We start from the raw sequence: 12,677 nt of genomic DNA on the forward strand, positions 1-12,677 counted from the left end.
TGATGTCTTCATTTTGTGTAGCTCCCTGATGACTTGTCCTTCCTCTCCGAATCCTTGCTTCTCCGTGAGGATCTTCGTTCATAATGATCATCTCTACTCCTTCTCTCTCTTGGTGGTGATTTTTCTATTTTGCTTCTTATTTTTGGAGAATCTTCTCTTCTTTTGTAGGGTGTCGTACGCTCATTGGAATAGTGTACGGGTCTCCCACAATTGTAGCAATTGCGCTCTTGACTAGAAGATCTTTTGTCATGGTTAGACCTTGACTTGGAGCTTCTTTCTTTGCTTCTACTCTTGTAGAATTTGTTGAAGTTCTTCACCATTAAGCTCAATTCTTCATTGAAGGTTTGTTTTTCACTTGATGATGTGGGGGCTTCACTTGAGGCTTTGTAAGCACCACTTGACTTGTTGTGAAGTTCCTCCTTATCCTTGAGTGACATCTCATGAGCAACAATTCTTCCAATGACTTCCGTTGGCTTGAGATCTTTGTAGTTTGGCATCATTTGGATCAATGTGCACCCGGTATCATACTTTCCATCCAATGCTCTTAGGATCTTCTTGATGATGAATCTGTCGGTCATCTCTTCACTCCCTAAGCCGGCAATCTCATTTGTGATAAGAGCAAGCCTAGAGTACATTTCAGCGACACCTTCACCATCCTTCATCTTGAACTTGTCAAGCTTACTTTGGAGCACATCCAACTTGGATTCCTTGACGGATTCGGTACCTTTGTGCATATCAATCAAAGTGTCCCAAATTTCCTTTGCATTCTCAAGACGGTTGATTTTGTTGAATTCTTCGGGGCACAATCTGTTGAAGATGATATCACAAGCTTGAGCGTTGTATTGCAGCATCTTCAATTCTTCAACATTAGCTTCACGGTTTGGCTCTCTTCCATCAAAGAATTCACCTTGCAAGCCAATACAAATAATTGCCCAAACGGCGGGGTTATGTCCAAGAATATGCATTTTCATCTTATGCTTCCAACTAGCAAAATTAGTACCATCAAAGTAAGGACCTCTACGGTGATAATTTCCCTCGCTAGACGCCATATTCTCCTAGGTTGTGAAACCAAGGCTATGAGCACCAAAAGCTATGGAAATCAAAGCAAATGGAGACCAAAGCTCTGATACCACTTGTAGGACCTTGAAGTATGTCTAGAGGGGGGTGATTAGACTACTTGACCAAATAAAAACTTAACCTTTTCCAAATTTTAGAGTTTGACAGATTTTAGCTATCTTAGGACAAGTCAAGCAATCATGACACAAATCAAGCAAGCATGCAAAGAGTATATAGGAAGCGGAAATTAAAGCATGCAACTTGCAAGAAAGTAAAGGGAAGGGTTTGGAGGATTCAAACGCAATTGGAGACACGGATGTTTTTGGCGTGGTTCCGATAGGTGGTGCTATCGTACATCCACGTTGATGGAGACTTCAACCCACGAAGGGTAACGGTTGCGCGAGTCCACGGAGGGCTCCACCCACGAAGGGTCCACGAAGAAGCAACCTTGTCTATCCCACCATGGCCGTCGCCCACGGAGGACTTGCCTCACTAGCGGTAGATCTTCACGAAGTAGGCGATCTCCTTGCCCTTACAAACTCCTTGGTTCAACTCCACAATCTTGTCGGAGGCTCCCAAGTGACACCTAGCCAATCTAGGAGACACCACTCTCCAAGAAGTAACAAATGGTGCGTTGATGATGAACTCCTTGCTCTTGTGCTTCAAATGATAGTCTCCCCAACACTCAACTCTCTCTCATAGGATTTGGATTTGGTGGAAAGAGGATTTGAGTGGAAAGCAACTTGGGGAAGGCTAGAGATCAAGATTCATATGGTAGGAATGGAATATCTTGGCCTCAACACATGAGTAGGTGGTTCTCTCTCAGAAATGGTAAGTTAGAAGTGTAGGTTTAGTCTGATGGCTCTCTCCACGAATGAAGAGGAGGTGGAGGGGTATATATAGCCTCCACACAAAATCTAACCGTTACACACAATTTACCAAACTTGGTGGGACCGATTCAACAGACTCGGTCAGACCGATTTAGTAAACCTAGTGACCGTTAGTGATTTTCAGTGGGACTGACATGCAACTAGGTGAGACCGATTCGGTTAGGGTTAGGGCATAACGTAATCTCGGTAAGACCGATTACACAAACTCGGTGAGACCGATTTTGGTAATAAGCTTTCCAGAGAGTTGGTCAGGTAAACTCGGTGGGACCGATTTGCTCTTTTCGGTGATACCGAAATGTTACAAAAGGGAAACAGAGAGTTTACATTGCAATCTCGATGGGACCGATCGCTCACTTCGGTTTGACCGAAACGTTACGAAGGGAAACATAGAGATTACAATCCCATCTCGGTGAGACCGAGATCCCTATCGGTAGGACCAATTTGCCTAGGGTTTGTGGCGGTGGCTATGACATTTGAAATCGGTGGCGCCTGGTAGGAAGAATCGGTGTGACCAATTTTGGCTTTTAGGTTTAGGTCATTTGTGGATGTGAGAAACTAGCTAAGGGTTTTGGAGCATATCACTAAGCACATGAAGCAAGAGGCTCATTAAGCAACACCTCATCCCTCCTTGATAGTATTGGCTTTTCCTATAGACTCAATGTGATCTTGGATCACTAAAATATAAAATGAAGAGTCTTGAGCTTTTGAGCTTGAGCCAATCCTTTGTCCTTAGTATTTTGAGGGATCCACTTTCATCATCCATGCCATGCCATTCATTGAGCTTTCCTAAAATAATAGTCATGGAATAGCATTAGCTCAATGAGCTATATGTTGTTATGAATTACCAAAACCACCTAGGGATAGTTGCACTTTCAATGGTACCCAAACATTTTGTTATTGTCCTCCATCTTGCAGCTGTAGAATTTGGAGGAGGGGCGCGACGCGTGCGGCCGGTCACCGGAGGCGGCGGGAGGGGAGGGCGGCCGGCGGCGGCGGGGGCAGCGGGAGGAGGAACCCTCTTTTGCTCTATATTACGGAGCCAACTTTTCGAACACATAAAAAATGTGTGCACAAAATGGAATCTTTTTTTATCAAGATGCATAAAATGGATGCAAGTAGCGTGTCAATTGTTCCTAATGACGTAGCTCCTAGAATTAAATCTACATTTCATACCTTGAAAAGTTTGCTTGAATATTTTGAAATACAGAGAGATAGTATCCTTGGGTCTAACCGCCCAAACGGTGCATAAAAGCAAATCATAGTAGTGATTAGCCTTTGTAAAAACGTCATGATTGAATTTCTTTGAACCACTAATTGAATAATCATTAATTTTGAAACTCTTACCCCAATTTTGCGCTGCGCACAGGAGTACACCAAAAGACATTTGCATTGGTCCCAAAAAAGCGAAAATACAGATAAGTGCGCGTGCGCTCGGAACTCGCCTCGAGTGACCGACGTTGCACCATTCGATCGCGTTGGATCGTGCGGTCGCGCGCGACCAGGTGCGGACCAGGTGTCATGTTGTCGGTTTTCGCACGCGCCGCATCTCCCGCACACCTAGTCCAGTTGTACCGAGGCGTGTAGTGCGCATCTCCCCCGGTGGGCCCGCCCTGTCATTGACTGTGTAGGTACGCCCGTTAGTTAGCGTAGACAAGTAGTGGGGCGGTGGGCAGTTTCGAATTTCGTGCCACTTCCTCCCCCCTCCACCACCCATCATCGCTCTCCTCATTCCATTCCTCTCTCCCCTCCCCTCCTGATTTGCCGGTCCTTGCCGGGCTCGTCGCCGGATCTGCCGTTGACGCCATTGGAAGGTACGCAGGAGGCGGAGGCGTAGCAGGGGGAGGCACCCGCTGCGCATCGCCGGCTCAGGTACGCTCGTCGCTCATCCGCTCGCTCGTTCTCCCCGCGTCTGTACCGCTCTCGCCGCGCCCGTTTAGAGGGAGCCCGCGGCCGCAGTGCTCTGTCGTGCTCATAGTGCTCCCGCCGCGCTTGTAGCAGGAGAGGCCACGCCCGTAGCGCACTCGCCGCACCCATAGCGGTGGAGGGCGTGCTCGTAGTGCTCCCGCCGCACCACATGCCGTTGTGATGTCGCCGCGCCCGTAGCCGCAGAGGCCGCGACCGCAGCGCTCTCGCCGTGCCTGTATCGAGGGAGACTGCGCTCGTAGACGCGCTCGCCGTCCCTGTAGGGGGGAGGCCATGCCGACAGTAGATCCAGTGTTCCTTTTGCATAAGTGAATCGAAACCCTAGGTACCGTTGCATTTTAGTTGGTAGATATTTCACCATGGTCATTGAATCCCTTTGATTTTTGCCTATTATTGCATTATTTTCATGCCCAGTTGCACAACGAATTGTTTGCAGTTGGAAATTGCACAAATAGTAGTTGCACAAGGAATGTTTTCATTACCCAGTTGCACAACGAGTTGTTTATAGTTGGCAGTTGCACAAATAGAAGTTGCACAACGAGTTGTGCATTTTTTACTTGACATTTTATCCAGATACCAATTGGCAGTTCCAGGTGCATCAGTTGCACACATCAGGTGCATCAGCTGTCATAGGCACATTTTTTAGCAATTATAGGTACAATAGTTGCACACATTCAGGTATCTCTGTTATGTGGGTTTTATACTTGCCATTGGACCAGTTCCCAACTGGAAAATCTAGGTTCAATAGTTGCACGCAGCTGGGATATGTGTTCTTGAATTTTTCGGTTGGAATTACCATATCTCAGTTGGCAGAACCAGGGTCCAGTTGCCACAGGATTTTTCAAATGTCCTAGTTGAGGGGTCCTGGTTTTTTATGCATTGTTCAACAAGTTTTTTCTTAGTGCTTTAAGCTACAATTTTTTGTGTGCGCAATTAGAATGATTTTTTGGGACCTGTTTTTTCTTTTGCAGTGACAATGGTGAAGAGGGAGATGCCGGTGGAAGTGGGGAAGATGTTGTTTTCTCTAAGCTCAAAGGGAGCAAATATGATCGAATATATGTGTTGTTTTCTTTTCCCCCCTTTTTGTTTTTCATTTTTGTTTTTTGTTATTTCGAGCCATGTAGAGGATTGTATCAAAGGATACACGGCGGAACAAGAAAAGGGCTGCTGGGCGCGGTGTCCGTACTTGTGTTGACTGAGGGAGTCCTGGATTAAGGGGTCCTCGGGCGTCCAGCCTATTGACGTGAGCCGGACTGATGGGCTGTGAAGATACAAGACCGAAGACTCTCACCTATGTCCGGATGGGATTCTCCTTTGCGTGGATGGCAAGCTTGGCGCTCGGATATGTAGATTCCTTTCTCTGTAACCGACTTTGTACAACCCTAGTCCCCTCCGGTGTCTATATAAACCGGAGGGTTTAGTCTGTAGAGGCAATCATAATCATATAGACTAGACTTCTAGGGTTTTAGCCATGAAGATCTCGTGGTAGATCAACTCTTGTAATACTCATATTCATCAAGATCAATCAAGCAGGAAGTAGGGTATTACCTCCATAGAGAGGGCCCGAACCTGGGTAAACACCGTGTCCCCCGCCTCCTGTTATCATCAACCTTAAATGCACAGTTCGGGACCCCTACCCGAGATCCGTCGGTTTTGACACCGACATTGGTGCTTTCATTGAGAGTTCCGCTGCGTCGTCACCAAAAGGTTTTATGGCTCCATCAATCATCTACAACAATACAGTCCAATGTGAGGTTTTCCTTCCCGGACAGATCTTCGTATTCGGCGGCTTCGCACTGCGGGCCAACTCGCTTGGCCATCTAGAGCAGATCGACAGCTACGCCCCTGGCCATCAGGTCAGGTTTGGAAGCTTGAATTACGTCGCTGATATCCGCAGAGACTTGATCTTCGACGGATTCGAGCCCACGACAGTCGCTCCCTGCCACCACGATGAACATGACCTAAATCTGTCATCGGACCGTGCCCAGGAGATAGCGCCTATAATATATATGGCCCTAGATCCAGAGCATAATGCATCATCCGAGGACGGGAAGCTCAACCCCACCACGGAAGCCGCAGACTCATCGGTGTTAGAGCTGCACATAGATCCAACCTCAAGCGAGGCCTGTGTCACCGGAACCTCGGATTCTTCTCCGGCCATAGGTTCCGAACCGCGTGCATCCGCGCCCATCGAACCTGATCATGCGCCGACCGTTGAATTCAGCTCCGCGGACATCTTCCGGCACTCACCTTTAGGCGATGTGCTAAACTCGTTAAAAGCCCTCTCCTTATCAGGGGACTCTCAGCCGGACTACATCTAGTTTGAATTGGAGGCTGATGACGGAGAATTCCACTTCCCACCCACCACCCACTTCATAGCCACTGTGAAGACTCAACCGACATGCTCGATTATGACTCCGAAGACATCGACGGTATGGACGACGATGCCGGAGAGGAGCAGGCACAAAACCACTACTTATAGGGCGCTGGACATCCACCTCCTCATATGACGCATACATGGTGGATACACCCAAAGAGAACAACGACAACAATGAAAGGGATCCAGTCGAGGATAAGCCTCCTGAGATATAGCCAAAGCACCGACGTCAGCGGCGCCGCTCTAAACCACGCCGTGGAAAAAACTACAATATTGGCACAGGAGAAAATAATACTCCAGACGATGTCAAGGACAACAAAGACCCCGTTGAGCCAATTTCTGAATAGGATGAACGGGAGGATGGGCGAGTCAACCCTAATTAATAGGCCGTTAACGAAGACTCGGAGGACAGTAATTATCTTCCGCTCTTTGAGGATGAGGCGAGCCTTGGTGATAAAGACTTTATCGTGCCTGAGGAGCCCGTCGATCAGGAGCGCTTTAAGCGCTGGCTAATAGCCACTGCAAGGAGCCTGAAAAATAAGTAGCAGCAACTTCAAGCTTATCAAGATCTGCTCAACGATAGATGGACTAATGTCCTAGCAGCCGAAGAATACGGCCTTGAGCGCCCAACCAAAAGTTACACGAAGCGCAAATTGTTACCCCAATTCGATAACGAGGCGCTGGAGCCCGTCCTACCAACTCATAATGCGGCTGACCAACCACCACGTGGCTGGGACAAAGCGGCAACTCGAGCCAAACACCAGCCTGCACTACCTCACCACAAAAACAGAAACACAACAGCTCGGGGATACAGATATGACCTGCGGCATGACCTGGAAAACAGAGCAGGTCAGACCAGATCAATCTATGGATCGCGGGGGCGTGCCCCGATGCGCTATGATGGCCATCCGGCCGGACGTGACAAACATAACTATGTGAAAGGATCGATATGGTTGACTAGAGGGGGGGTGAATAGGCAACTAACAATTTTTAGCTTTTCTTTACCAAATTAAACTTTGCATCAAAGTAGGTTGTCTAGATATGCAACTAGGTGAACAACCTATATGATGCGACAACAACAAGTACACGAGCAAGTAAGGGAAACAACACAAGTAAGCTTGCAAAAGTATAGGCGTGAGATAACCAAGAGTGGAGCCGGTGGAGACGAGGATGTGTTACCGAAGTTCCTTCCTTTTGAGGGGAAGTACGTCTCCGTTGGAGCGGTGTGGAGGCACAATGCTCCCCAAGAAGCCACTAGGGCCACCGTATTCTCCTCACGCCCTCACACAATGCTAGATGCCGTGATTCCACTATTGGTGCCCTTGAAGGCGGCGACCGAACCTTTACAAACAAGGTTGGGGCAATATCCACAACAATTGGAGGCTCCCAACAACACCATGAAGCTTCACCACAATGGAGTATGGCTTCGAGGTGACCTCAACCGTCTAGGGTGCTCAAACACCCAAGAGTAACAAGATCCGCTAGGGATAAGTGGGGGGAATCAAATATCTCTTGGTGGAAGTGTAGATCGGGCCCTTGTCACCCAATCCCGAGCAAATCAACAAGTTTGATTGGCTAGGGAGAGAGATCGGGCGAAAATGGAGCTTGGAGCAACAATGGAGCTTAGAGGTGGAAGAGGTGGTCAACTAGAGGTAGGAGACGCCCCTTTTATAGTTAAGGAAGAGATCCAATCGTTATCCACTTAGACCAGCCTGCGACATGCGGTACTACCGCTCCAGGGGCGCAGTACTACCGCAAGGCCACGCGGTACTACCGTGTGGGACCACGGTACTACCGCGGCAGCTGCAGAGACTATTCCATAGGCAGAACTACCGCGAGTGCGGTACTACCGCACCCACCCGCAGTACTACCGCGAGGCAGGTAAGGCAAAGTTTGGAAACGGCACGGATGAATAAAATTACATCTGTGCCTACTTCCACGGTTAAAGAGACGATGCAAATATCCGTCACGGTACTACCGTCCATAGGGCGCGGTACTACCGTGTGGGTGCGGATGTAAAAAATTACATCCGCCCCTACTACCGTGAAGCAACGACATTAGGCCAGGGAACCACGGTACTACAGCTCGGGGGGAGCGGTACTACCGTGGTCACCCGCCATACTACTGCCCTCGGCGTGCGGTACTACCGTGTGGGCGCGGATGTAAAAATTTACATCCGCGCCTACTACCGCGACGAAGCGGTACTTGGCCTAGGAGCCACGGTACTACGACTCTGAGGGAGCGGTACTACCGTGGGCTTCCGCGGTACTACCGCGCATGAGCACGGTACTACCGCGAGTGCCTGCAGTACTACCGCTCCGGGGAGCAGTACTACCACAAGCACATCAACGGTAGTCCAGACACTCACATGGAGGATAGACGGGGAATGCTCCAAGGTGCAAGGGAAAGGAGGAGACAATGAAGAAAATGTGTACGTGATGATTCCTCCCAAACCTTTCCGACGCGGACCCCCTCTTAATAGTACGGCTCTCCTATGACTCAAATCCACCAAAAAGAAACGTAGAACAATGACGTCTTCAATAGTCTCGAGGGGCACCGAATCGTCTCGTTCCTAGTGATGAAGCGTCTGAGAAACTCAAGGGACACGATTAGTCCGCAAATGCATTGTCATCAATCACCAAAACACCTAAGGGATAAATATGCCCTTACAATCTCCCCCTTTTTGGTGGATTGATGACAATACGGGATTTTCACATAGATGAGGTAATATTGAGCAAAGGCAAACCCCTCCTCTCTAAAATATAGACGGGCTCCCCCTAGATGTGTGCAATCTAGATGGATGCTTTGGACTGCATAGCACACAAACTAGGATCAACACTCCCCCTATATTTTAGAGACAAAGGCAAGATAACTAACATCTAAACAGAGCATAGCACAAAGGTAGCACAATATATCACAAGCTCGCTAAGATAGATAGAGGGCATATGTCTTACACCATATGAAGTAAAGCAACCCAAAGCAACTGAAACGAGGTTCAAACGAGAAGGCAGCGAACACACCGAACACGAAACAACACATGACTCGCAAATCCCTACACTCTCTCCCCCTTTGGCATCGAGACGCCAAAAAGGCAAAGAGGACACCTACACACAAGGGGTGGCTCAAGCAGGGAACTCATACCAACGCTCCTCGTCAGACTCCTCGGCAGCAGGGATGGTCTCCTCGATGTCCTCCTCAGAATCAGTCCACCTATAGCCTTGCTTCTCCATCCACTCAGCCTCTGGAGTGATGCGATCCTTAGAACCACCAGACACGTCCGCCATACAGCTGCAAGATCTTCTTGTCCCGACAGCGACTCTCCTTAGATGCCACGTGAGTCCTGTACTACCCCTTAGCTTGCATGCAGAAAAGAGTCTTCATCTTGTCCTTCAGCTTCTTGGCCCACGAGGGCATAGAGGAACTCTGGGAAGACCGAGCAGAATGGCCCTCGGCAACATCCTCGGCGTCGGCATCCTCCTCATCAGCAGCAACCCTAGCAGCAGTCGCCTCAACACGAGTAGTAGTGTTGGCCCATTTGGGCTTGACACGGAGACAAATGTGATCATGTCGAATCCAGTCACGAGCAAGGAACTCATCACCAGGGAACATCTTCTCCCAAGTCTTCGAGATCAGCAGAAACAGATAGGGCCCATAGATAGGCACCTTGCGGCTGAACACTGCAAACCGAAGCTCACACCACATGATGTGTGAGACATCAAGTGGCTGAGTCTGAGACAAACGAGCCTCCTCGCAAATGAGCATCATATCCACCATATAGGCATGAACCTTGTCCTTGTCACCAATGCGAGGGAACAAGGAGTTGCGGAAGATGCGATACATGATATCCAGAAAAGGGTTGAGCACCAACCCCGTCTTGCCATTGGCGAGCACCTTCTCAACATAGTATGGTGCAAGCTTGTACTTGTTGGCAGACTCAAAATTTGCATGGGGACGAACACCCACGGGAGTGTTGAGCCCGTCATCGGGAACCTGGAGCAAATCCATGAACTCCTTCCAGGTAGCAGTCAGCTTACGGCCATTGGTCATCCAGGTCATCCTCCGCTCCTCATCAGAGTGAAAGTATACTGAGGCAAAGAACTGACAGATAAGCTCAGGGTCATAGTCAAGGTGAAAGGATATCACATGCTCAATACCAAACTGCTCCACCAAGTCCAGAGCCTCTCCAAAGTACTCACGGAACTTGTCCTTCCTCATGTGATGCATTTCAATCCATTTCACATCCACGTATGTATTCTACTTGTTTTTGATGACATCCAGATAGATGAGAGTCTGTTGCTTGTTCCAAAACAGCTCACAACCTTTGACAGAAGAACGAGGGTTCACATACGGGTGGAGTTGCCTGAGATGGACGTACTCAGATTGGGATATCTCGTCCATGCCCTTAGCGGGCTCCTTGTTCTTGCTAGCTGATGTCTTGACATGGCGCTTGGGGGCAGAGGAGCCCTCTAGTGCTTCACCTAGGTTGTGCATGCTTGGAGCCAGTGTCACGACTGGGATTGGAACGGCGAGAGCCACCACCTGAGACACAAACGCAAAACACCAACGAAATGCAAAGATGATCAATGCAAAGACCATGACAAAGCACAAGAAACACATAGAAAGTATACGTGAAAGTTGCCATGAGATAGATGTGAGCTACGGTAGTACTACCAGAGCCTGCGGTACTAAAATATTAGTACCGCTCCAGGTCGCGGTAGTACCGTGCGAGGTCACGGTAGTACCATGGTTGGAGCGGTAGTAAAGTTTTAGTGCTGCAGTGAGCACAGTAGTACCGCGCCAGACGGGCGATAGTACCAAACTAGCGGTAGTACCGCGCCAGACGGGCGGTAGTACCGCATCACATCAGATCCAAACGTTAGTTCGAATCTGAAAAGAACTGCGAAACCACGGCGGCGCTACGATGATCAAATCTAGCACAAGACAAAAATACAAGTATAATTCCTACGCAAAGCTACTCTCCTTCATCCTACTCTTGCATAGAAATAGCCTAAGAATCTCTAGAACACACAAATCTCCCCCACAAACCTAGAGGCAAAGAACTCAACAAAACGAGAACAGGTTGGGGAAAAACCTTGGTCCATAGCAAGAGCACATGGTGGGGAAAGATCCCATCGGACGGAATCACGGGAGGGCAGCCGGAGGAGGATATCCGGCGACGAATGCCGGCTCCGTTCTTGAGCGTGAGAGAGAGAGACGATGTGGGGGGAACTGTGAATGGGTATGGGGGAGTTAGAACTCCCCCTGCCCGTCCTTATCCCCACGCGCCCATGCCGGCGTGGTAGTACCGCATATCATCGTGGTAGTACCGCTCGGGTGGAAGTATCGCACCGTAGCGGTAGTACCGCTCACCCAGGCGGCAGTAAAAAATTACTGCCGCGTGGGGGCGGTAGTACCTAGCTCCCCACACGCGGTAGTACCATGGCTGGCTGCGGTAGTACCGTAGCTGGCCGCGGTAGTACCGTGAGCTCAAGACACAGCAGGTTTCAACACGAGAAGAAGGTCTTTGCAAGGAAACTTTTCACACAAAGGATACCACAAGAACACGCACAATCCAAAGGCAGAAAGACAACAAGAAACCACCATGCGACACAACCTCTCAAAAGGAGAGGGCGATGGCCGGAGCCACCTATGTTTGAGTTAGATGGTATGGCACCGCGAAGAATTATCCTTGGGCCCATGACCAAAACTCGTCTTTGAAGCACAAGTACCATCAAAAATGGCTAATGTGAAAGAGTTGATCTATTTATGCATAATGGGGGAGGGAAAGTTTATTGAGAGAACAACACTCCCCCTATGTCCATGCCTACACCTAAACTAGACAACAAGTTGAGTGTGGTGAGGGGTGCAAGGGTTCAAGTCACATTGCTTGAATCAATGATATTTAGCTCATGCCTTAACTCGCGAAATCTTGCTTCATCCAAGGGCTTCGTGAAAATATCTGCAAGGTTATCATGAGTGTTGACATACTTGAGCTTGATCTCCCCTCGCCTAATGTGATCCCGGATGAAGTGATACCGAATCTCAATATGCTTCGTCTTGAAGTGTTGCACCGGGTTGAGAGAAATCTTGATGGCACTTTCATTATCACACCAAAGAGGCACTTTGTCACAAATGACACCGTACTCCTTTAAAGTTTGCCTCATCCATAAGAGTTGTGCACAACAACTACCGGCTGCCACATATTCCGCTTTGGTGGACGAGAGAGACACACAACTTTGCTTCTTAGAAGACCAACTCACCAAAGAGCAACCAAGAAATTGGCACCCTCCGGAGGTGGACTTCCTATCCACCTTATCTCCCGCCCAATCGGAATCCGTAAATCCCTCAAGCTTGAAGTTTGCCCCTCTTGGGTACCATAAGCCAAAGTTTGGGGTATGAGCCAAATATCAAAAGATTCGCTTGACCGCCAC

General features: G+C 48.8%; 1 pseudogene; it reads left to right on the forward strand.

Annotated features, from left to right (window-relative positions):
- Positions 1-4,845: 4,845 nt before the first annotated feature.
- LOC119279637 overlaps positions 4,846-12,677 on the forward strand; it is a 109,379-nt pseudogene continuing 101,547 nt past the window's right edge.

The sequence above is a fragment of the Triticum dicoccoides genome, chromosome 3B, assembly GCF_002162155.2.
Source record: "Triticum dicoccoides isolate Atlit2015 ecotype Zavitan chromosome 3B, WEW_v2.0, whole genome shotgun sequence".
Taxonomy (NCBI): Eukaryota; Viridiplantae; Streptophyta; class Magnoliopsida; order Poales; family Poaceae; genus Triticum; species Triticum dicoccoides.